The sequence below is a fragment of the Pristis pectinata genome, chromosome 9 (genome assembly GCF_009764475.1).
Source record: "Pristis pectinata isolate sPriPec2 chromosome 9, sPriPec2.1.pri, whole genome shotgun sequence".
Taxonomy (NCBI): Eukaryota; Metazoa; Chordata; class Chondrichthyes; order Rhinopristiformes; family Pristidae; genus Pristis; species Pristis pectinata.
The window spans coordinates 1,401,808-1,428,753 of record NC_067413.1 but is presented as its reverse complement, the minus strand read 5'-3'; the positions used below and the strand labels follow the sequence as shown (position 1 = coordinate 1,428,753).

Below are 26,946 nucleotides of genomic sequence, written 5' to 3'. Positions count from 1 at the left end.
TTGTGCATGGGAAGTGGTGTCTCCCGAATTCGACTGAGTTTTTGGAAGAGGTGACCAAAAGGATTGATGAGGGCAGGGCAGTGACATTGTCTACGTGGATTTTAGCGCAGTCTTTGACAAGATCACGCATGGTTGGCTGGTCCTGAAGGCGAGATCACATTGGATCCAGGGTGAGCAGCCAGTTGGATACAGAATTGGGTTGGTGGTAGGAGTCATGGAGTTGGACGGGATGGAAACAGGCCCTTCAGACCATGGAAACTTGTCCATGCCGACCAAGGTGTCTATCTGAGTTAGTCCCCTTTCCCTTTAAACCTTTCCTATCCATGTACCTGTCCATTTGTCTTTTAAACTTTGTAATTGTGCTTGTCTCTACCACTTCCTCTGGCAGCTCATTCTGTAGACCCACCACCCTCTGTGTTGAAAAAAACGCCACTCAGGTCTTCTTTAATCTTCATCTGCCATTTCTCCACCCGTATTTCCAGCTGATCTATATCCTGCTGTATCTATGACTATCTTCCTCACTGTCCACAATCCACCAGTTTGTGTGTTGTCTGCAAATTATTAATCAGCACACCTACATACTTGTCCAAAACATTTATGCATATTACAAGCAACAGAGGTCCCAGCACTGATCCTTGTGGAACACCACTGCTCACAGACCTCCAGTCAGCAAAACACCCCTCCACCACTACTCTCTGCCTTCTTTGGCCAAGTCAATTTTGAATCCAACCTACCAAGACACCATGTGCCTTAATCTTCTGAATCAGCCGACCATGAGGGATCTTGTAGAAAGCTTTACAAAAGTTTATGTAAACAACATCCGCTGCCCTACCCTCATCAATCTTCTTAATAAGCTGCTCAAAAACTCAATCATGGTTGGAAGACATGACCTTCCTTCCACAAAGCCATGCTGACTATCCCTAATAAGTCTTTGCTTTTCCACGTGAGTAGATCCTATCCCTAAGCATCTTCAATAATTTCTCTGGCACTCACGTAAGGCTCATTGGTTTATAATTTGCTGGATTATCCCTCTTGCCCTTCTTAAACAAACATTGGCTACTTTCTGGTCCTCTTTGGGGTTGTGGTCACAGACTCAAAATAAGGGGTCAGCCCTTTAGGACTGAACTGAGGATTACTTTCTTCACTCAGAGGGTGGTGAATCTTTGGAACTCTCTAGCCTGGACTGCTGGGGAGGATCAGTCAGTGAGGATTTCTGAATTTTGGAGGAATCAAGGGATGTGGGGGTTGGGCAGAAAATACTGCTGAGGTGGAAGATTAACCACGAATTTGTTGGAAAGATTTCCTTTAAAAACAACTTCCTGCCCAGACCTTCTGACCACCTTCTCCCCCTCCAGAGCCCCCCTTCCCACCTCTCTTCCCTGTTCCCAGCTCTCCCAGTAGTTACCAGTGATGAGCTCTGTGGAGAAGGATTCTGTTTAAAGTTTAATGCAGTTTAACATTTCATCTCCTGACACTCAGCCAGATAGTAATTATTTACATGACCTCGTATTTGTATCTATTACTTAATTTGGGAGCGGAATCCTATTTAATTTAAATTGATGATGTGGGCTGCTGAAACCAAGAGCCATTTTTCATTTGCCTCCCTGTCATGTGGGGAGTTGCAAACCATGGATCTCATCTGTTGAGGAAGTGCCCATTGGCTCAGCCTGATTGGAATTCCCCTCCTGCTCAGTGAAGTGCTCCCACACCTTAAAACAAAAACTAGAAACTTGCCCTCTGTTGCATCTGCTAAACTTGCAATGTGGTAACCTTTGGAACGGTTGAGTTTTTTTGTGGATGATCAGTGTGGATTTGTTATGTGAAGACCATAAGGAGAGTGTAGGAAAGATGAACTAGAACGGCCCAGGGCAAGAAGGAACTCAATTATGTTCATTGATTGGAGAAGCTGAGGGCTGATCTCCTCTCGGCTCTGAAGGCTGAGATTTGTTGGATGTTCAAAGTTAAGGGTCCAGGTAGAGTAAATGTCCACCAGGGGAGGGTCAAAAACCAGAGAGGAGGGATCTAAGGAGCTGACAAAATCGTTCTTCATTCAGGGAGTCAGTGACTTGAAATTTGCTTTCAGAAAGGACAGTAGAATTAGATTCAAACAGGATCTGTGTAAGTGTGAGGTATTGGGGATGTGGGGTGGGGTGGGGTGCTGGGGGTTTGGTGTGGGGTGGGGAGGGATCGGGTGGGGTGCCGGTGGGTTGGAGTGGGTTGCTGGGGGTATGGAGTGGGGTTCTGGGGGTGTGGGGTACTGAGACTGTAAGCTGCTGGGGGTGTGGGGTGGGCTGCCGGGGAGGGGGGGGAATAAGTGGGGGGGTTGGAGTGGGTTGCTGGGGGTATGGGGTGGCGTGGGCTGCCGGGGGGGAGGGGTGGGGTGGGGTGCTGGGGGTATGGGGTGGGGTGGGCTGCCGGGGAGTGTGTGGTGGGTTGCCGGGGGTGTGGGGTGCTGGGACTGTAGGCTGCCGGCAGTGTGGGGGACGGCGCTTGGCAGTTGGTGGTCCAGTAGGCAGCCTCGCACTGAGGGAGAGCAAGGGGCTAGCAGCTGGAACGATGGGCAGACTGGTGAGGGGAGGCTGGTGGAAAGCAGGGAATAGGTATAAGGGAGGGGGATCCTAAGGAAGGCAGGTTGGGGATGGAGGACAGAGGGAGGGGGGAATAAAGTCTGTTGGCGGGTGAATTAGGGTGGTGGTGGAGGATGACGAAGAGGGTGTAGGCAAAATTTTGTGGGTGGCTGCATGTGCGCGTGTGTGTGTATGGTCCATTTGTGCAGTGGAATCTGGTCTCCAGTTGTTGGCGACCTCCTTGCCATTTAGCAAAGACCTTGTTCTGTTGAGACCCTGTGGTAGATCCGGTTCCATGGTTGTCCCACACTTAAAGAATTCCTGCACAGGCATCTTCCCCTCGTCAGAGCTAGGGTGGAAACAAGCCATCCTTGATGCCGAGACTCCGGAAGAAGTACACTCCAGAATGAAAGTGGCTGAGTTAGCAGGTCCTTTTTTCCTGTCTGACTGTGTTTTTGTCGTGAGATTAGTTCTGCCAGTATAAAGTGTCCTCAGGTCAGCCTTTATAGAGAGCGAACTTTATGCAAACTCTGCTCAAACTGAAGTGGTGTTTTGTAAACACACTTTCTGCTTCAGCCAAGATTATTGTTCACATCGACTGGTATACTGTCTGTGAAACCACGAGAACTAGGAGCAGGGCTCGACCGTATGACCCCCTGAGCCTGCTGTGCCCATTGCATTCACACTGTCCCCAGATCCCCTCGCTTCCCTCAGTGCACCAGTCCGCATCAACTCCACTTCAGGACAAAACTGGTTTTGTTTTGAATATCTTGAGTGATTCAGATTAATTTATTGTCATATACACCAGGGTGCAATGAAATTCCTTGGTGGCCTGAAGTTCACAGAGTAAACAGTGTACATGGTAATAATAATTTAAGCAACAAGCCCAAAACACCAGAATGGTGTAAAGACTGCAGTGCAGTCTGAAACAGTGCTCAAAGAAATGCTAAAGTGACAATAACGGGATAACCAAGAGAAGTAGAGTTCAGAGTCCGAGAACGTGACAGCACCACTGGGAAGGGGATGTGAAAGAGGTGACTGGTTCAGGAGTCTGACAGCAGTGGGGAAGAAGCTGTTCTTGAGTCTGGTCATCCGGGCTTTCAAGCTCCTGTATCTTCTCCCAGAAGGTAGAAGAGAGAAAAGGGAATGGCCAGCATGGACGGCATCCTTGATGATACTGTTTGCCTTCCTGAAGTAACGCACGGTGAAGATGGGCTGGATGGAAGGAAGTGATGAGCTGTGACAGACTGGGCTGTGTTTACCACTCTCTGCATGTTCTGTTGGTCCAGAGCAGAGCAGTTGCCGTACCGTGCAACTCGTCAGGATACTTCCTATAATGTATCTGTAGAAGTCCGAGAGAATTCTCATGGACATGCCAAATCTTCTCAAACACCTAAGAAAGTACATATGCTGATGTGCTTTCCTGATCACCGCATCAGTGTGAAGGGATCAGATGAGGTTGCTGATGATACAGATGCCAAGGAACTTCAACTGTCGATCATCTCTACAGGAGCTCCATTGATGGGGACAGGGTTGTGTTCACCCTCCAGTTCCTTAGGTCAACAACCAGCTCTTTCGTCTTGCTGATGTTAAGGGCTAGATGTTCTTTCAACACCATGACACAAGGTTTGCAGTCTCTTTCCTGTTCTCCACCTCATCATTGTTGTTGATCCGACCGATAACAGTGTTGTCATCGGTGAACTTAAAGATCAAGTTGGCAATGTATCTGGCCACACAATCATGGGCATACAGGGAGTAGAGCAGAGGACTGAGACCACAGTTCTGAGGAGCACCAGTGTTGAGGGTCAGGGTAAATGGAATGTTATTACCATTTCTAACCTATCTGTTGTCAAGATGTTCTGAATAACCTGGAATGTGCCTCAGAATGGACTCAGTAACTAAGTGGTAGAGTATTGTGGTCTAGAAACCCAGAGGTTGTTGGTTCAAATCCCACCAGGAAAATTTGCAAAGGGAATTTGAATGCAGTTTAAACTGTGGGAATCTGATTCCAATAACAGCGTTGATGAAGCTGCCCCATTGTCACAGAGATCCTTCTGGTACTCTGCTGTCCTTCCCTGCTCTGTCCTATCTGTCAGTCCAGTACTGCACTGTTCTGGTTGACTGAGCTGCCCTCTGGTGGCCTAACACGATAATCACTCAAACCAGATCCTGTCAGCGGCCCAGAATAAAGCAAAACCTCTTGATCCCATCACGATTGGCAGCTGTCTCTTATTTCTCTCTGTTTTTAGAACATAAAACAGTACAATGCAGAAACAAGCCCTTCGGCCCACCGTGTCTGTGCCGAACATGATGCCAAATTAAACTAAATTTCTTGAGCCTGCATGTGATCCATATCTCTCCAATCCCTGCATATTCATGTGTTTATCTAATAGACTCTTAAACACCACTATCATATCTGCTTCCACCACCACCGCTGGCAGCCTGTTCTAGGCACCCACCACTCTGTGTAAAAAAAAAACTTGCCTTGCACATCTCCTTAAACTTTCCCCCTCTCACCTTAACTGCATGCCCTCTAGTACTTGATATTTCTACCCTGGGAAAAATATTCCCACCATCCACCCTATGTATGCTTCTCATAATTTTATAAACTTCTATCAGTTGCCCCTCAGCCTCTGACGCTCCAGAGGAAACAAATCAAGTTTGTCCAACCTCTCCTAAAAGCTCATATCCGCTAATCCTCCTTGTCTCTTGTGCAACCTGGAGAGTTTTATTCTCAGTGTAAAGAAAGGCATTCATTTCTGTCACTCTTCTCGTGCTCCTTACAGGATATCCTAAAATGTTTTATTGCTAATGAAGCTCTCCTGAAGTACAGTCGTGGGAATTATAAAGCCAATTTATCATAGCAAGCTTCCTCCAGCAGAGTGTAATAATGACCAGATAATTTGTTTTGGTCATGTTGATTGAAAAAGAAATATTGGCAAAGACTCCACAGATAAATCCCCACTTTTCAAAACAGTGCAGAGATCATTTAGATTCAACCAAGGGGGTAAAAGTAGCTTCATTTACATTTTATTCAGATGATGAAATTCTAAATGAGTGTTAGTCTTCTCAAAGGAATAGGATGCTGGTAGAATCTCAGTAGAAGGTGGTAGGAGTAATGGGTTGTTGAAAATTGATGCTGAGATATTAGAAAGGTCAGCTGGTGGGATACATCCTGGCTGGGTCAGAGACAGACTTGCCATAGTTTTCCAATTGTCCCTAGATACAAGGGAGTTCAAGTTTATTGTCAAGGACAAACATACACAGGGTATAAATGCCATGAAAGTTAGCTTTTTGCAGCAGCAGCAGAGTATATTACAAACAGGACAAACGTAACTTACATAAACTTAAATTAACATAAATTATGCAGAACTTACATGACAAAATAAACATTACGACATCAGTGCAAATATAGTCCGAGGTAGAATTAGGGTTTTTCAGGTCAGTTCAAGAACCCGATGGCAGTGGGGAAGAAGCTGTTCCTGCTCCTGTACCTCCTGCCTGATGGCAGCAACGAGAAGAGGGCATGGCTTGGAGGGTGGGGTCCTTAATGATGGATGTTGCCTTCCTGAGACATCGCTACTTATAGATGTCCTTGATGGTGGGGAGAGCTGTACCCATGATGGAACTGGCTGAGTCCACCACTCTCTGTAGCCTCTTGAGTTCCTGTGCATTAGAGTTTGCACACCACACATGCAACCAGTCAGGATGCTTTTCACTGTACATCTGTGGAAGCTTGTCAGAGTCTCCTTAAACTTCTAAGAAAGTAGAGACGGTGGCGCACCTTCTTCATGGTTTCATCTATGTGCCCAGCGTAGATCCTCCAGCATGTTGGCACCCAGGAGCTTGAAGCTGCTCGTGCTTTCCACTGCACACCCTTCAATGAGGACTGGAGTGTGTTTACCTCACTTCCCCTTCTTGAAGTCCACAATCATTTCCTTGGTATTGCTGATGTTAAAGTGCAAGGTTGTTGTTCCAACACCACTCCACCAGCTGACCTACCTCACTCCTGTACACCGGCTCATCACCATCACTGATTGTGCCAACAGCAGTGGTGTCATTGGCGAATTTGTAGATGGTGTTGGAGCTGTGCTTGGCCACACTGTGGTGAGTATAGGGAGAGCAGAGCAGGGGGCTAAGCACGCAGCCCTGAGTACCTGTGTTGATGGTTAATGAGGAGGTGCCAGAAGACTGGAAAGTGTTAATATGTCACCCTTGTTCAGACATGCTGGGCAAACTACAGAACCAATCGGTTTAACCCCTATTGTGGTGAAGTCTATAGAAACAATTAGGAAACAACACTTGGAGACGGTAATAAAGGAGAGAGCATACTTGATCAAGGCAAATCCTGTTTGGCTAACAGATTAAATTTTTCTATGAGTGGCAGAGATTAAAGAAGGGAATGCAGTTCTTGTTATTTATACACCATTTGATGAACTGCTGCACAGAATTAAAGGCTCAACAGCATCATGGAATCACGGGTTCAAGGCAGAACGCAGCGAGTACTGGTGGATGGTTGATTCTCAGAGCCTGTCTTCCCCAGTGGTCAGTGGTGGAGACACTACTTTTGGTTGAGATATATTAATGATGTACGTACATGGCTGCTGGAAGTGTGGTAAACTCTAAGGAGGACGGTAACAGATTGCACGTAGGCCTGTCTGAACAGGCAGACAAGTGACAGATAAAATTTAATATGGGGAAGTGTGAAATGATGCAGTTTGGGCAAAAGAACAAAGGAGAGGTAATAAAGAATAAATGACAGTTCTAAATGGTGTCTAGCAAAAGAGAGATGCGCATCAATCTGTGAAAGAGGCATAGCACGTTAAGGGAGGGTGGAATAGGTCCTCTCAAGTTCCTATTAAATCTCTCTCCCTCACCTTAAACTATGCCCTCTAGTTCTTAACTCCCCAACCCTGAGAAAGGACTGTGTGCATTCACCCTACACATGCCCCTATACACATCTATAAGATCATCCCTCAGTCACCTATGCTTCAAGGAATAAAGTCCTAGCCTGCCCAACTTCTCCCTGTAACTCAGTCCCTCGAGTCCCAGCAACATCCTTATAAATCTTCTCTGCATTCGTTTTAGCTTAATGTCATCTTTCCTATGGCAGGGTCACCAAAACTGAACACAGTACTTACTCCAAGTGCAGCCTCACCAATGTCTGTACAACTGCAGCATAACACCCCAACTTCTGTACTCAATGTGGAAACATACTTAGTTGGAAAGGATTGGGGGTCAAAGGTCTGTGGAGATAGGAGGTGGGTGGGGAGAGATCATGGGGTCCAGGAATCAATCCAGTGAATCTCAGCTGTATTTCATCAAAGGCACAAAGGACCTTTACCTCCTACCTCCACTTTCTGTCTTTCACCCTTTGCCCTTACCCTCCACCTCTGCGCCGGCCCCTCTCCCAACCCCAACCCTCTCTCACCCTCTTGTCTTTCCTCTTCAGTGGACAGGAAGGTTCTTCAAACAGCTTTTTCCTTTATCAGTTTTGCAATTATGGTTCTGCTTTTTCTATTTCCTCTTTCATGGTCAATGTCCTCGCCCCTATTTCTCTTTGCTCTGATGAGTGAACTTACTCAGGTATACCAGTGATCATGTTTCAAGACTATAAACAAAACAAACTCTGCTTCAGTCTGGTATCAGTTCATTTAATCTGTCTGATTCGTATAAATACTCTGGTCTTCATTAGTGCCGTCTGGGGATGGAAGCTCGTTGTCCTGTCCCACCTTGTGTCTATTCCCACACGTAAGTATTTCATTCTTTTAACAGTCGCCTTCAACAAGCCCTCCTCAGACTTGCACACGGTCCTGACTGGGAAGTACTCTGCCATTTGCTGGGTCTAAGTCCTGAAGCTCAGCCTCCTACAACCCATCAACCCTGTGGGAGCACTTTCACCAGTAGATAGTGGCAGTTTCAGAAGGCAGCTCACTCCCATCTTCTCCAGGCATAGAGATGGGTAGTAAATGCTGTCCATGCCAGAGCCACCCACATCCCATAATATTGGTATTAGTGTTGGTTTATTATTGTCACTTGTACCGAGGTACAGTGAAAAGCTTGTCTTGCATACTGATCGTACGGGTCAATTCATTACACAGTGCAGTGGGTTAGTACAGAGTACATTGATGCAGTACAGGTAAAAACAATAACAGTAGAGTGAAGTGTCACAGCTACAGGGAAGTGCATTACAGGTAGACAATAAGGTGCAAGGTCTCATAACACCAGGAGCAGGACAGACCCTAACCCTAACCCTAACCCTAAGGCATTGTAATAAGCAAATGGAAAAAGAGAAAAACACTTTTTTAGGTAGGTCAGTCAGTGTGCTTTGGGACCTGGAGCTAATGGCAGTGGTGTTGGAGTTGTGAGGAGGGACTTGGTGGCTCTACAGGCTAGGCAGCATCTGTAGTGAGTGAAATTGTTCAGGTCGATGTGATTTTTGTTAGCAGAATGGATGACCTTGCATTTTTCCACCTTGCGTTCCATCTGCTGTGTTTCCACCCGCCCACTCTCAGATTGTCCATGTCCCCTTGAAGCCTCTTTACATTCTCAACACTCGCAATCCTACTTAGTTTAGTATCATCAGTAAACTTGGAAATATGCCATATGGTCCCCTCGGCCAAATCGTTGATATTGATCGTGAATACTGGGGACCGAGCACTGATCCCTACAGTTCTCCCTAATCATAGCCTGCCAATCTGAGAAGGATCTGTGTTCCCAGTCTTTGCTTTCAGTCCAGTAACCAATTCCCATTCCATGTCAGTACATTACCCACAGTTGCCTGTGCTGTAACACTGTTGATCAACCTGCTGAGTGGAACCTTATCACAAGAGCACATCCACTACTCCCCCTTATCCATTCTACCAGTCACATCCTCAACAAACTCTGGTAGATTAATCAAACATGACTTTCTCTTCATAAATTCACTTTGAACTGTGAGTTGTGCAGCACTGAAACAGGCCCCTCGCCCCACCATGTCTGCGCTGGCCATGATGCTAATCTAAACTAATCCCATTTGCCTGCGCGCCACCCAGGGACCCTATCTTTTCAATGGATACTTTCCTCTTGCATTTGATTTCCCAAAGTGCAGCACCCTACACTTGTCTGGATTAAACTCGATCTGCCATTTCTCTGCCCACATTTCCAACTGATCTACATCCTGTTGTATCATTGGACAACCTTTCTCACGTCTACAACTCTCCCAATTTTCATGTTGTTTGCAAATATTCTTTTTAAATCTTTCCGTATAAATTCTATATGGTACTGCTTCCAGGGGAGAGGGGCTAGCTCATTCTTCTCGTAGTGATTCAGTCTGAGCTGCCTCAGTGGTTCAATGAAGTCTCTCCGCTTCTTCAAAATGCTCCTTAGAACCTAGTTGTTTGACCAACCTTTTGATTATGTGTACAAATGTCACCTTAAGTGACTCACTGCCAAAGGTTTGTCAATGCTCCTTTGACTTACTTTGGAATGTTTTACAATGTTGATGGTGATATGTAAAATAGCCTTTTGTTCTGGTGGAAATGCACTCACAGTGTTCACTCTCTCAAAACCTTCCCTAATTTTGAAGTGTTGAAGGCTGATCAAATTTAAGATCGTTGAAATGATAGAGATTCTGAACATAAGATCACAAGAGGACAAGAAAATAGGGGCAGGAGTAGGCCAACTGGGTCCTCAAGCCTGCCCCACCATTCAATACGTCTTGGCTGATCTACCCCAGGTCCCTTTGCCAGATCCCCATTGCCCTCAATCCCATGATCTGAAGTGAAAGTCAGCATACGTCAGTTAAATAAGATCTTTATTAGTCACATGTACATTGAAACACAGTGAAATACATCTTTTGCATAGAGTGTTCTGGAGCAGCCCGCAAGTGTCGCCACGCTTCCGGTGCCAACATAGCATGCCCACAACTTCCTAACCCGTACATCTTTGGAATGTGGGAGGAAACCAGAGCACCCAGAGGAAACCCACACAGACACGGGGAGAATGTACAAACTCCTCACAGACAGTGACCGGAATTGAATCCCGGTCTCTGGCGCTGTAAAGCATTAGTCATACAGCAGGGAAACAGGCCCTTCAGCCCAACTTGTCCATGCTGTGTTGCCCAGCGAGCTAGTCACATCTGCCCGCTTTTGGCCCATAGCCCTCTAAACCTCTCCAATCCAGATAGCTTTTAAACGTTGCTAATGTGCCCACCTCAACCACTATTTCTGGCAGCTCATTCCAAATATGCACCACCCTTTGTGTGAAGAAGCTGCCCCTGATGTCCCTTTTAAATCTCTTGCCTCTGATGTTAAACCTACGCCCTCTTGTTTTTAGCACCCCCTTCCTGGGGAAAAAGACTCTGTGCTTTCACCCTGTCTATGTCTCTCCTGACCTTCTATACCTCTATCAGGTCACCTTCCAGGGAATAAAGTCCTCGTCTACACAACCTCTCCTTGTAACTCAGGAGCTGCAACCTTGAACTCAATAGGCTGACTAATGAGATTGAATTGTTCCATAAAGGAATGGAGAAGTTTGTGGCCAGTGCAGTAGCTATACAGTATTTATTGAGTTCAGGTGGGTAGAGAGTTTGGAATGTGGGAAATAAATGGTAAAATATTTAATGCTGGGATCTGTGATGATTCATTTTGATATGAGGTGTGAGCAGAGACATTATGAACTAATAAGAATGTAAACAAGGGCAGGGACAGAGACGCAGGGACTGTACATAACTTATGTTTAGACGGCATGGTGTTACAACAGGTCGAGCTGCTGCCTCACAGCTACAGGGATCCGGGTTTGGGCCTGACCTCGGGTGCTGTTTGGTGAGAGTTTGCGCGTTCTCTCTATGACTGTGTGGGTTTCCTCCCACACCCCAAAGCCATACTCTTGGGTTCATTGGCTGCAGTAAATTACCTCTTAGTTTAGGTGAATGGCAAAATGCCATACACCTTCTTCACCTCTTTGTCTACCCATGTTGACACTTGCAAGAAACTATATTGGTATTGGTTTATTATTGTCACTTGTACCGAGGTACAGTGAAAAACTTGTCCTCCATACCAGTCATACAGATCAATTCATTATACAGAGGGCATTGAGGTAGGACAGGGTAAAATCAATAACAGAATACAGAGTAAAGTGTCACAGCTACAGGGAAGTGCAGTGCAGGTAGACAATAAGGTGCAAGGTCATAAGGTAGATTGTGAGGTCAAGAGTCCATCTCATCGCATAAGGGAACTGTTCAATATACAATGAGATGGATTCTTGACCTCACAATCTACCTTGTTATGATCTTGCACCTTATTGTCTACCTGGAATGCACTTCCCTGTGGTATTACATTTTGTTTCTTTCCTCCAGATCATTAACATAAATAGTAAACAATAGAGGGCCAAGAACCGATCCCTGGGGTACTCTACCAGTTACGTCCCTCCAGTCTGAAAAACACCCATTTATTCCAACTCTTTGTTTTCTATGAGACTCCCAGTGCTAAATCCATGCTAAGACACTTCCTCCAATATCTTGGGCTCTAAGTTTATGCACTACCCTCTTACGTGGCACTTTGTCGAATGCCTTTTGGAAATCTAAACACACGACAGCTACAGGTTCCTCTCCAACAACCATCCTCAAAATATTACCTTTCATAAAACCACGTTGACCAGATTTGATTAAACTAAATGGCCTACCTAGCCTGTAGTTCCCCACCTTCTGTCTTCTTCCCTTTTTGAACAAGGGAATCACATTGGCTGTTCTCCAATCTTCTTGTGCCCTGCTGGAATTTAGCGAGTTCTGAAAAATTTCAACCAAAGGATCCACTATCTCTGCAGCCACTTCCATTAAAACTTGGGTGCAGGCCATCGGGTCCTGGTGAGTTGTCCACCTTTAGCCCCCGTGAGTTTCACTGACACTATATCCCTTGTGTCAGAGAGTTATACAGCACAGAAACAGGCCCTTCAGCCCAAATTCTGCATGCAGATGATTGGGCTTTTCCAAGTTCCTCCCTGTTATTTGAAATTAGCCCATCTGTTACTTTAGGGATATTTGTCGTGCCCTCCGTGGTGAAGACAGATACAAAAACTTGATTTATCATATCTCTTATTTCTTCGTTTCCTGTTATTGATTCAACAGCCTCATTCCCTTAAGTTCCCACATCTATGTTAATGTATATGGTTCCATAGAAACTCTTCATGCTTGTTTTGATATTATGTACGTTTATCCTCAAAATCAATTTTCTCCCTTATGAATGTTTTAATCTTTCATTATGGGATCCTAAAAACTTCCATTTCTCTGGTCTACCACCAGCCCCTGCCACTTTGTATGCCCTACTTTTCAATTTAACATTATCCTTGGCCTCCTTTGTGAACTACAGATTGTATCTCTTTCTCACAGTCTGTGTGCTGTTTGCATATTCTCCTTGTGAGCACTTGCGTTTCCTCCGGGTGCTCTGGTTTGTTCCCACATTCCAAAGTCAGGAGGAATTCCAGCGGGTCGGGGGCAGCATCTATGGAGGGAAATGGACAGTTGATGTTTTGGGTCGAGACCCTTCATCAGGACTGGAAAGAAAGAGGGGAGATGGCCAATATAAAAAGGTTGGAGGGAAGGGGTGGAGCGAGAGGTGGATCTTTGGCGGTGGGGGGGGGAGTGAGGTGGTGATAGGGAGTGGGGGGAGAGTGAGAATGATGCAAGAAGCTGGTAGGTGGAGGCGATCAGTGAGCTGTTTGCGAGAACTTGCTGTGTTCGAATTGGCACGGTAGTTCCCACATTCCTGCAGTCATAATGCTTCTAAAGGAAACCGGCTCCAAAGCACTTTATGCTGTCTTGGGTCTACAGAGGTTGCTGTAGAAATGGAGCAACTTTTACTTTGCTGATGTTATTTTTCCATGATCAGTTCTGGAGGAGAAGCTGTAAAGCTTCAAAACATTTCCTAATCTGACGTGGTTCATTGCTGTCCCTGTGGTCACCAGATATTTTCGGGTGTTCTGTGAGTATGAGTCACAACTCTGAATCATCTGTCTCCGGGCTGAAGTGTTGATGCTGGCTCATTGCTGGAAGACAACGTGATGGCACTCATACTGCTCTCTACAAGCAAGTGGATTTGACAGTCTTAAAGATAAAATTGTTCAGTGTGAGCGTCGTAGTCCGGATCACAGCACTTGCCTGAAGCTTTCTCAGTGTTTTGGATCTTTTTGGATTTTCTTACCATCTGAATATCGCCAGAAGGAGAGGAAAATATCGGGTACCTTCCTGCAAAATCAGCCTTCTGTGATTAGTCACCTGCTTGCTGCGTTCCAAGTGTTGGAGGAAGGCGAGGCGAGACGTGGTTTCAGGAGCAGACAAGGACTAGAGGAGGTCCACTGGAGCAAGTGAAGCTACAGAGGTTTTGATAAAAAAAAATGAAAGGTGTCTTCATGTGATTGGGATCGGTGGTGAGCTAAGGCTAGTTCAGAATTGTCACTGAGAGGTAAGGGAGAATTTCATTCAACATGTGGTTGAGGGAGTGGTTGGGAAAGAGACCATGGCAAATTTAAGGTAATATGGATAATGCTTTATCCTTTCCAGATGCTACTTGCTGTTAAACGTGTCTGCCTCCACCACCCCCTCAGACAGTGCGTTCCAGGTCCCCCAAATCATCTGGGGATATATTCTTTCCCAGATCCCTTCTAAATCTTCTTATCTTAAACCCTACACCCCCTGGTTATAGCTATCTCTGCCATGGGGAAAGGTTTCTCACTATCTACCCCATCAGTGACCCTCTTCATCCTGTACACGTCACCCCTCAGTTCCTCTGCTCCATGGCCCATCCAGTCCCTCTTCATTGCTGAAACACTATTCTACTAGAAAAGGGGAAGCAGCATCCGGCCTCCGTTGTTGAGCTGTGAGTTGACTGGGCTCTCCATTCACTCTGTGGTGTTAGATTCTTTGAAACTATAAACAGGAAAGCAGCAATGTAAAAATGAAATAGTTGAAATAATAGCAGAAAATGCCGGGGATATGCAGCTGTGGGGAGAGAAACAGTTAACAGTTTATGTTTATGACCCTTCATCGGAACTGAGTGGTGATGAAGGTCTCTGACTAAGACATCATATCTGTGTCTCTCCATAGATGCTGCCCGACCTGCTGAGTCTCCTCAGCATTCTTTATTTCAGATTTTCCAGCATCAACAGATTTTTGCTATCATTTCAATGTGAAAATGGTTTACTTTTTTCTTTTTGTCATCCAGCAGTCAGTGTGACAAAAGGAAGTGAAAGTGATCTGTCAAGTGGTGCTCTGTCATTTACTGATTTGTCCCAGGACTGTAAACATCTGACTTATTACCATCTGCACAATTCCTCTGGTCGTCCTGGGGACACTGCTAAGTGCTGTGTTGCTAGTGTCTGTGGCTAAATGATCTGCATTTATGGTATATGTGTCAAGGAATAATTATTGTGTAAGGCTCCCCATGCCTTTGCAGTCTTGAACAATGGACCTTATAATGCACATTAGAGGGCCAAGGAAGCCTCAGTTTTATTTCTCGTGAAGAAATCAGCAGACTGTTAGCCCAACCCATCCTACATCAGCCCACTCCTGGAGTACTGACCTCTGGGACAGTGCTATACGTTGTCATTCTCTCTGTACCATGCACCATTGACATTGCCCCTCTGGCAGTGTGGCAATGCTCTCCCTCCATCCCTTGGAACTAACCTCCAACAGCACGTCTCCTTGGCCCCCCCAGAAAGTGTGGTACACACACACACTCACACTCACTTTCTCTCACCCACACTCGTTCTTACTCTCATTATCTCACCCTCGCACTAGCTCTCTCGCACACACACTCACTCTCACTCACTCTACACCTGTTATTACCCTCACTCATACACACTCGCTCACACGCATATTGACTCTCACTTATTCTCACGCACTTACACACACCTTTCTCTCACACACATTTGCTCACTCTCACACTCACACTCACACTCACACATGCACTCTCTCCTTGGTACAGGAGATATGGGTTGGTGGTTTGTTGAAGAAGACCAGATTTTGGCGACATGTCTTGTGGCTGGTAAGCACTGCGAGCACGGTGGGGTTGGGTTGCTTTTTTTGAGCTGGATGTTTTCTTGCTGCCTCTGGAGAAGGCAAGTGACAGAATATTTGTTCTTTATTCTCTCCCAGTTTTCTGCCTTCCTTTCTTACTTGAAGCGATACCTTATCCAGTACTACTTTTCAAGCAGGAGCTGTGAGGTTGAATGTCTGCAGGAACAGGAAGATGTCACTGCTGTCATTCCTCTGTCAGTACTGGTGGATGGACATACTTGTGCACGTATCCTTGTCTGCTCATACATACGTGCACTCGTGGGTTTACGTAAAATTAGCAGTGTGAACCTTGTCTTTATGCATTAGTGAGGTCTGTTATCCTGGTGCAGACCTGTTGGAGTCATGGCTCACTGTGTGACTTTGGCCATGGGCAAGAGCATGAAATATGATAGTTTGTGAAGGAGGGGGATGAATCACCATCTCTTCTGTCCTTATACTGACGTTCTCTAGATTATGATCTGAACTCAAAGCTGACCTAATAGCTCATTACTGTATCAGACCTCTGTGTGATCAGTTGCTCTTGGATGGACTCGAGCACAAACCTGGCACCGTATCGGAGGTAGAATAGTTGAGTACTTTGTTTGTCAGAGAACAGTAAGTGTTAAGCACAGTGTGAGACGAGTCTCATGCAGAGTGAATACGGGTGGCAGGTCCCCCATCTCAAAGCCCAGTGACCCTTTTTCGGTTTTGTAGAGTGAGCCAGGAGGTTTTTGATCACTTTTGATTCCTGGTGAGATTTGACCTCTCTGATGGTCTTGTAACTGTGATCCTGCTGTCGCCGCTGGCTGAAGTCCAGAGGGTGAGGGTCCCAGTGTTACTTCCCCGGAGCACCTTGAGCAGACTGCAGGCTTTGAGTCGTTTTACTGCAGTGTAATTATGGATGACTCAGCTCTCTTGTTTTACCATTGTTGTCAGCTCCAGGGAATCTGCCGTCTCATCATTAAACACGGCTTCTCCTCGTACAGTGATGATGAGCAGGTACCAGTCAGCAAACCATTGATCCATCCTCTGCCCCACCCTCACCACTGTTGCAGGTTTTGACCACTAACCTGCTGTAGCTGTCGACACTGGCCTGGTGCTGGAGGATTGGTGGGTTGGAAATATTGCATCCTTGTTCAATCAACAGTGGATCCAGCAACTACAGATCAACGACTTCACTTTTCCCAATCTACGGGAAAGCTGATGGGATTAATAATTATACAGAATTAACTGTTGTTTGGACTGTGTATTAATGAAGGAAAGTCAGCATAGATTTGTTAAAAACAAGCATGCTTCAGGACATAGGAACATCAGAAGCAAGACCAGGTCATTTGGCCCAGCTGTAGCTAGAACACAGCGGATCTTCTACCTCAGCTCCATTTTCCTGCATTATTTCTATTTCTCTTGATTCTCTTAATTCCCAAAAATCTATCACCCTCTGTTTTGAATAATCACAGTGACTGAGTCTCCCCAGCCCTCTGGGTAGAGAATTTCAAACATTCACCATCCTCGGTGTAAAGGAATTTTTCCTCATCTCAGTCCTAAACACCCTACCCCATACTCTGACGCTGTGAACCCTTGTCTTAGACTCCTCAGCCACAGAAAACATCATCACTGCATCCAGCCTATAAAGCCCCATAGGAAATTAAATGAGTTTTGATGAGATCTCCTCTCATTCTTCTGAACTTTAGAGAATACAGTCCCAGTCTACACAAGTTCTCCTCATATGGAACTTCACCATCCCTTTTGTAGATAACAAGACCAGAAGTGCACACATTGGTCCCAGGGTGGTCTCACCAAGGACGTAAATAACACCGGTAGACCTCTTGTAATAAACATACTCTTTGTCTTCCTAATCGCTTGCTGCACCAGCATGTTGGCTTCTGGTGACTTGTGTACAAGGACAATTAGGTCCCTTTGAACATCAAAGTTTTCCGATCTCTTTCCATTTAAAAGAATACTCTGCTTCTCTGTTTCATGCACCAATGTGGATAACTTCACATTTTTCCACATTATGTCACACTTGCCCTGTTCCTGCCCACCTGCTTAGCATTTATATCATCATGTCGCCTCTTTACCTTTTCATCCATGCTCACAATCCCACTTGGTTTTGGAAATCCAGAAAATGACAGAACATTTGGTTCCCTCAGTAAATTGTCGATAATGATGTGACTGGCTGGATCCCTGGAGATCCCCGCTGGGCACAGCCTGCCAACCCATGAAAAATCAGTTTATTCACGCTCTTTGCTCTTCCATTAATCAATTCTCAGTCCATGCCAGTATATTACCCCGAAATCACGTGGTTTGACCTTGTTGGTCAACCTCCTGTGTGGGATGTTATCAAAAGCCTTCCAGCTAACTGCCATTGAACCTTTTGAAGAGATATTGGAGAGGGCTGATGAGATGCGATTCATATGTGAACTTTGAAGCCCCACATAATATGCTTGTCAGCAGAACTGAAGCTGCAACAGAAAGGTCAATGGCAGCATGATTTGACATTAGCTCTGGGAGTCGAGAGCCATGGCTAATGATTGTTCAGTGAGCTGTAGGTAGGAGACAGTGGCACTCCCCACGGCCATTTCAGTGCCACTGCTTTCCTTGCTATGTATTAGTTGCTAGAACTTGGATGCACAGGGCACCATTTTAAAGCATGTAGACGAAATAAAATGTGATGAGCAGTAGGGGGGATAGTGATGGACTTTAAGGGGATACAGAAAGGTTTGTGCATTAGATGTAGCAGATGAAATTTAAATTTTAAGTGCAAAGAAACATTCTCTCTTCTCCCACCTCCCATCAGGCAGAAGATACAAAAGCCTGAGAGCACGTACCACCAGGCTCACGGACAGCTTCTGTCCTGCTGTTATAAGACTATTGAACGGTCCCCTTAGTATGATAAGATGGACTCTTGACCTCACAATCTACCTCATTATAACCTTGCACCTTATTGTCTGCCTGCACAGCACTTTCTTGTAACACTTTATTCTGCATTCTGTATTGTTTTCCCTTGTACTACCTCACTGCACTGTGTAATGAATTGATCCGTATGAACGGTGTGCATAACAAGTGTTTCACTGGACCTTGGTTCATGTGACAATAATAAACCAATTTACCTCTTTAAGTGGGGAGAACAGGGAGAGGCAATCTAATAGGGTAAAATTCTAAAGGTGATGAAGGAACAGTGGCAGAGGACAATGTTCCAGTGGCTTCATTTTTTTTACATTCAGGACTGGAGTGTTCTGATGATAGCACAATGTTCAATTCCTTCTGTAGATCTCAGAGGTGACAAATAATGTTTGTACCATGCAAGTCCCCGGCAATGACCATCTTGTGACATTAGTGGCATCGCCATGAACATTGACGAGAAACTTAATTGGATAACCCACATAAATATTGTGCCTACAAGAGCAGGTCAGAGGATGGGCATTTGTGAGCGAGTACCTCACCTTTTGACATCCAAAGACTTTTGCTTACATGAGCATCCAAGTTAGGAGCAGGAGTAGCTCGAGCCTTCTCCACCATTTCATAAGATCATGGCTGATCTAATTAGAAACCCAACTCTATATTCCTGTTTACAAGAACCTACCTCTGCCACAAACATTTTCAGAAAATCTGTTTCTGAGGGAGAGACTTCCAAAGGCTCATAACCCTCTGAGAAAAGATTTCAAAGTCAAAGTTGAGTTTATTGTCATATACACAAGTACATGTGTGCTCAGGTGCAGTGAAAAACTTACTTGCAGCAGCATCACAGGCACATAGCATCAGATAAGCAGCATTCACAAGAAAAACATAAATTAAATGTTATTTTATACAATTTTTACAAGAAAGAACACAATTAGAACAAAATAAAAGTCCATCTCAGCTCTATCTGAACTGGACGATCCCTTAGTTTTAAACAGTGGCCCTTAGTTCTAGATTCTCCCACAAGAGGAAACATCCTGTCACATCCACCTTGTATGTTTCAATCAGGTCACCTCTCATTCTACTAAACCCCAGCAGATACAAACCTTTCCTCAAGGAAACCCACTCATTCCAGTTCAAAGTCTAGTAAAGCTTCTCTGAACTACAAATGCCTTTACATCCTTCCTTGAACAGGGAGACAGTGTACAATACTCCATATGTAGTCTTACCAATAGTCTTACCACCTGAAGCACAATCCCCCACTTTTGTATTCAGTTTCCTTCATCCAAATCATTTCTACCATGGTGTAAAAGGTTAAGGCCCCGCCACTGGATGGGAAAGGTTCAGAGGGATATGGGCCAACCACAGGTAAATGGAACTAGCTCAGGGAGGCAACTTGGTTAGCATGGGCAAGTTGGGCCAAAGGGCCTGATTCGTGCTGTATAGCTCTATGACTCAACGACACTGACCCTGCAGTACACCAAGTGATTTGTGGAAATCCCTTTGTTCCCCTTTGTCCACGGAACGTGTTGTTTCTAAGAACCCCAATAAATTGTTCAGGCACAATTTCCCTTTCACAAACCATTTACCTTGCAGGCACGGTAGTGTAGCGGTTAGCGTAATGCTTTACAGTGCCAGCGACCCGGGTTCAATTCCTGTCGCTGTCTGTAAGGAGTTTGTACGTTCTCCTCGTGTCTGCGTGGGTTTCCTCCAGCTGCTCCGGTTTCCTCCCACATTCCAAAGACATACGGGTTAGGAAGTTGTGGGCGTGCTATGTTGGCACCAGCAGCGTGGCGACACTTGTGGGCTGCCGCCCCCAGAACACTCTACGCAAGAAATGCATTTCACTGTGTGTTTCGATGTACATGTGACTAATAAAGATCTTATCTTGATTTTCAAAAACCCTTGCTGTAAACTGTCTGACAATATCTGCTAGCATTTTCCCTCTGAAGAATGTTACACCAACTGTTATGTAGTCTCTGGCTTTCTATTTCCCTCCCTATTTCAATAAAGAAGTTACATTTGCTGTTTTCCAATCTAATGGAGGTCTGAGGGAATGCTGGAAAATTGAAGCCAATGCATGACCTGTCTCCTGGCCCTCTGATGAAGTCCATCAGGACCTGTGGACTTGTCAGCCTGCAGCTCCAACAATTAGTGTGTGAAGGCATGTCAGGAGTGTCTCAAGCTTGACTTCATCTGGGATGGAGCAGCCCCCTTGACTGGCAACCCATCCTCCACCTTAAACATTAGCTCACTGCACCACTGGTGCACGATGGTTGCAGTGTGTACAATCGATAAAGTGTGCTATCGATATTCGCTTAGGCCAATCCAAACCTGCAACCTCTACCACCTAGCAGGACAAGAACAGACATTACATTGGCCAAGCCACCACTTGCAGATTTCTTTCCAAGCTGCATCCCGACCAGGATATTTACTGCTGTTTCTTCATTGCCACAAGTTCTGAATCCTGGAACTTTCTCCACGTCGGCACTGTGGCACTAGCTTTATATGCAGTATTCAAAAAGGTAGCTTCCCAAAATCTCAAGGGCATGTAGGGTTGGGGACAAAATAACAACCACATCCTGAAACTGAACAAAAAAAAATTATGCATGAGTATTTAGTGGTGACAGCACAGATTGGGAGAATGATTACGAGAGCATTTGGGATCCTGGGATTTATAAACAGAGGTATAGAGAACGTAAGCATGGAAGATGTGTTGTACATGAGGTTTGGCCACATTCAATTCTGTCCATCACACTATAGGAAGGATGACAAAACCCCCAGAAAAAATTTCATAGCACGATCTTGGACATAACTTATGAGGATATATTGGAGAAGCTGGTGTTCTCATACAGCACAGAAATGGACCTTTCAGCCCAACGCGTCCATGCTGACCATCAAGTGTCAAGTACCTTGGAGTAGTAAAGGTTGTGAGGTGATTTAATGGAGGTATTATATGAACAAAGAGTAAAGGGAGGTCAAGAACCAGAGGTCACAGATTTAAGGTGAATGCCAAAAGAGCCAGGGGCAGCATGGAGGAAACACTCATTCCCAGAGTGACTCATTACAATTTGGAATTTACTGTCCGTGTAATTGATGTCTTCAAAAGGGAAATGCTTGATAGTGAAAAAAGCCGCAGTTCTACTGGGAAATTGCTGATTAGATTGTTGTGTAGATAGGTACTGCAGACTTTGGGCTGATGGGAAGCTTTACAAACCTAATGGTTCTCTGATTCCATTTGATGATCCAATGCAGCTCAGAAGATGTCTGTCTATCTGCCCTTCACCTGCGCCCAGAAGTCTGTTACAATTGGTCTGAAAGTTAGATACACTCAGTGTGGTTGAAAGATTGGCTCTCTATTTTTGAGCATTTCATATTTACGTTCACCTACATCATCCACAGTATCTCCATCTGTCAGTGGCAAACCATGCCTGCACTGTGTAATATCCACTGGAGGCTTTACAGCAACCTCTGGGTTACCTATACTGGCATGTTGATGTTTGTGGTAAACCCCAATAGTAGAAAATCTGGGGACAAGAGGGAAGGAGAAACTTAATTGCAGCTACTGGAAAAAAGTGACTGGGCAAACTAACGGGAGTAAACACTCGACAACTATTGCAGATTTGCTAATGACACAAAAATAGGTGGGTTAGCAAGTTGTGAAGAGGACACAGAGTCTTTGATGAGACAGAGATAGGTTAAGAGAGTGGGCAAAAATTTGACAGAGGGAATTACCTGGATCCATTTGCTGAATGTTGTTTCCTCCCTGGTCTAAGAGAAAAGTCTTACAAACTCAGTGCCGTCGGTACAAAGTGGGCTGTCAGAGAAAGGCATGGTGTACATGGGGAAAACTGCTAAAGAAACACTGTGCACTTGAGCAGTTTTCTGTTTCTGTGGCAGACCAAATGTCATCGAACCTGTGTTATACATAATCTGGAAGTGTTGGGTGGGGCAGTATAGAGGCAATATTACTCTGTATTGCAGCCATGCTATATCTGCCTCAGAAGTGTGTGATAGTACACTGTAGAGAGAGCTTTACTCTGTAGCTAACCTGTGCTGTCCCTGACTGGGACTGTATGATGGAACTGTGGGGAGAGCGTTACTCTGTATTTAACCCAGGGATCTTAACGATAATAATTGTTTGCAATGGAAAATTTTCTATTCCTAAGTAGGGGAATAAGAATATAATGGTGAAGTTGCTGGACTATTAGCATGCAGTGACAAGAGTCGAAAGCCCTTAAGACATTGAGCTCTGCTAACTTGCATGTGACTCTACACCTACCAATAGGAATAAGCGGCTCAGTTGGTCACTTAATACTGGGGAGCAATTAATGATCGGCAGTAAATCCTGGTCGTACCTGCAGCACAATAGTTAAAAACAATTAATGGCCCTCACCTTGATGAGCATAAATTGTACAACAAGAATGTTAAACTTATTGGGCACTGCTGCTAAAGTAGTTTTAAAAGTAGTTTCATCATCGATCGATGTATTGGTGTACCCTATAATCTAGACAGCAGCACCGTGCCAAGTTGCACATGAGCTGCTGCTGTTCGAGAGGTCGCCGAAGGGCTGGGGTAAGTGTACACTTCCCCCTGTGTCTGCAGGATATGGAAATACATTAACCTTGGCTGTCTCCTTGAGTCCCGATAGGTTGCAGCGTCAGTGCTGGGAGAGAATTAGTGCAGACAAAACAGCAGGGGTAGATTTTCACGTCGCAAGTCACTCTCCACTTTAAGTAGTTGACCTCAGTTGAAGTGTCGTTGTAATCTAAGTTACACTTCCCTCAGGCTGCACCTTTAAACCTGATCCAGATGTGAGCAAGGCCTTGTTTGTGAGTAGGTGTTTGAGGAATGTTTTTCACTGGTTCATGTTTTACAGGAGAATCCGTGTTTCCTGGCTCATCCTCATGCCTTGTCTGGGTGTAGATGGTTGAAAGTGAGAATGTGTGTGAGAGGGAGTGTGGATGTTTGTATTCGCCCGTGTAGAGGTCACATGCTGTGATTGGGAGCGTCTGCACTGCCCTGAAGGATGAATTTGGTTTCTTGTGGGTGAGTCCTGCCTCTAAACAGCCGCGCACTTACACACTCTCTCTCTCTCTCTCACTCTCTCTCTCTCTCTCTCTCTCTCTCTCTCTCTCTCTGTCCCTCTCTCCCTCTCTCTCTGTCTCTCTCTGTCTCTCTCTCTCTCTCTCTCTCTTTCTCTCTCTCCTCCCCATCCCCCGTCCCTGCTCTAAACCCGGCAGAAGAGTGAGGGAGCAAAGGAAGGATTGTCTTGGGAGGGGGAGGGGATTGTGCCATTCGCACTCGGCACTGTTGCAATTTCCTCTGCTGACTGAAGTTGGTATGAAACTTTGCTGACAGCGATGAAAAGCCATGGCTTTCTGCTCTGCTCATTCATGTGAGGCAGGCAAGAGCAAGGCCGAACTCCACCAGGAACCTGCACTGTCCCAGTAACTGCAGACATCGGAGACCTGCTGTGGCCCCTCACTCCTGTGTGATTCGAACAAAATAACTTCCAAGTGTGGGGAAGTGTGCCTGAAGGCCGGAGCTTTGCATTAACGGTTACACTGGGGTGTGTGACACTCTCTCAGTAACCGAGAGGGAGAGAAGCTGCAGGTAAAAGGTGCTGATGTGGGACTGGGGAGGCTGCGGTTCTCTGATTACCCTGTGTCCCATCGCGGATCTGGCCGAGCCTTTGCTGGGCCAGGGTGGTATGTGGGCTGGGGACTGCTGAATCTGAGAGTTCAGCAAGGTGTTGGGACACGATCTGTGGAGAAACGTTCCAATCAGATCAGCTCCACTGATGTGGGGCTGGTATCTCCTAGTTGTGCATGAAGTGCTCACACGTGTGTTCTTCAGTGAGACGTGTTCCTGTATGTACTCCTACATGCCATGCATTTGCACGAATATAAACCATGGGCATGTTGTGCATGCATTATGCTTGTGTGCAGCACACTAATGCAGAGTATGTGTGTGTGTGAAGTGCAAGCCTGTGTTTCTGTAGAACAATGCTTGTATGTGCTTGTGCATGATCTCACAAGTGTGTGCTCTAGTGCGACATGGTTTTGTGAGCATGTGTTTGTGTAAGACCATCCCATGTTACTGTGATTCTGTGAGTAGTGCTTGCTGTGTTGTTCTTCGGGACGTGCCCATGTGAAGTGTGTTTGCACATCTCTGCACACTTATTTGTAACTTGCTCACCTGTGAGCACTCATTTCAACCACATGTGAAAGTGCTGGTACTTTTGACAGCCCCCTGGGAATGGAGGAAGACAAAGGGCAGAGCCCATTGAATGACTGTACCCCTGCTCTCACTGCATCGAGTTGGGGAGAAGGGAGATTCTATCACTTTAAAATAAAAATTCACACGTGTTGTCTTCTGGGTTAAGAGTAGCCTCTAACCTGGCCCAGAGGTAATACTCACCCTTAGACAATGAAAGTGGGCACATAGTGGAAGTGTCGATGGGGAAACACTTTGGAAACAGTGACCATATCTCTGTAAATTTCAAGGTAGTTAGGGAAAGGGATAAAGTTGGTTCCCCAGTTAAGATCTTGGATTGGGGGAAGGCTGAGAGGACCTGGTGAAAATAGATTGGGAGCAGATGCTTGCAGTGTAAAATGACATTTGACACGTAGGAATCTTTTAAAAGACAGTTAGCAAGAGTTCAGGGCCAGCGTTATCTGGTGAAAGGCAAAGGTGGCAAGATTAGGGAACCTTGGATGACAAAGGACATTGAAAGTTTGATCAGGAAAAAAACACAGAAACGTGATAGGCAGGGGCAACTGCAATTGAGAGTGTCTCTTGAGGAATATAGAGGGTGTGGGAGAGAACTTAAGAAAGAAATTAGGAGGGCAAAACAGGGCCATGAAATAACCTTAGCAGGTTGGATTAACGAAAATCCCAAGATATTCCATAAATATATCAGGAGCAAGAGAAAGAGCGGGTCCTTTTGGGGACCAGAGGGACAATTTGTGTGTGGAGCCAGGGGATGTGGGCAAGGTCCTGACAGAGCACTTATCATCTGTATTCACCAAGGAGAAGGATATAGAAGGGTTGTGTGTTCAGGGAGGGGTATGTGGATAATCTAGAGCAGATCAGTATTAAAGGGAGGAGGTGTTAGATGTCATGGGATGCACAAAGGTTGATAAATCCCCAGGGCTGGATGAGATTTATGCCAGGTTGCCATGGAAACCAAAGGAGGAGATAGTTGGGGCCTTGACAGTTTTCTTGCATCTTCATCAGCCACGGTGAGATACCAGAAGACTGGCCTACAGCTAATGTTGTTCCTTTCTTTTTAAAAGAAGGGCAGTAGGGACAAGCTAGGTAGCTCCAGACCGGTGAGCCATGTAGGGAAATTATCGGAGAAAATTCTAAGGGACAGGATTTCTGTACATTTGGAAAGGCAGGGTCTGATCAGGGATGGTCAGCATGGCTTTGTGTGGGGGAAATCCTGTCTCACTAATTTGAGTTTTCTGAGGATGTAACTAGAAAGGATTGATAAAGGCAGGGAGGTAAGATGTTGTCTATATGGACTTCAGTAAGGCATTTGACAGGGTTCTGGATGGTAGGCTGGTCCTGAAGGTTAAAGCACATGGGATCCAAGGTGAGCTGGCTAATGGGACCTAAAATTGGGTTGGAGATTGGGGGCAGAGGTATATAAAATTATACGAGGCACAGATAGGGTAGAGAGTCAAAGTCCTTTTCCCCTGATAGGGGTATCAAAGCCAGATTTAAGGTGAAAGAAAGAAGTTTTAAAGGGGATTTGAGGGGAATGTTTGAAAGTTGCTGATGTCAGGAACTAGCTGCCAGAGGAGGTGGAATCAGATGCAATCACTATGTTTAAAAAGCATTTAGGCAGACACTTGAATAGGCAAGGCATTGGAGGTTACGGGTCTAATGTGGGCAAATGGAGTTAGTGTAGGCGGACAAAAGGTTGGCATGGACATAGTGGGCTGAAGGGCCCATTTCCGTGCTGTGTGATTCTGTGACTCTATGACTCAAACCCACTGCTCACTCCTCAAAGTTCTGTGTCATTACTTCAAACGTTTTATCTTGAAATATCAAAGCATTCATCTTGGTAACTGAGGTATTCCAAGGCAGCTAGGTTATACAGAGAGGGTCAGGAATTCGAGCTTGTTTGCTTTGACTTGGCCGAGTTGAGCTTTCTGAGGTTAAAATGGGAGTTGCAGCAGCTGAATTATTGAGTATTGTGAAAGAAGCAGCAGGGCATGGGCTGACACCTCTCACTGTGTGGGTGCTCTTCTCAGGGTCCTGCTTGTCTGATGTTATGTGGCAAAACATGACGTTTAGCTATCAGTGGGGGCTCTCGGAACCTGAGCTAAGAGAACTCATTAGTGGAATTCGGTTGAGAGTGGAGGCTCGGTACAAGTTGTTGTGAGGTGCAGTATCCTCATTAAATGCTTGGATTGCAATCACTGAGTCTAGCGGAAC

At 45.5% G+C, this 26,946-nt stretch overlaps 1 protein-coding gene across 7 annotated transcripts in view; it reads left to right on the top strand.

The window, feature by feature from the left end:
* The window catches only part of LOC127574678 (anion exchange protein 2-like), a 202,320-nt gene that overhangs the window by 46,594 nt on the left and 128,780 nt on the right, over nt 1-26,946 (top strand). Inside the window, exon 1 of one of the 7 annotated variants that reach the window (XM_052023926.1) lies at nt 13,990-14,005. The exons of 3 other annotated variants lie outside the window; for them this stretch is intronic. The gene's annotated coding sequence lies outside the window, so the exon portion shown is untranslated. Of the gene's footprint in view, nt 1-13,989; nt 14,006-23,203; nt 23,328-23,426; nt 23,545-23,595; nt 24,112-26,946 lie in introns of those variants that run through there. 3 more of the 7 variants (XM_052023925.1, XM_052023924.1, XM_052023919.1) reach the window with 3 other exon arrangements.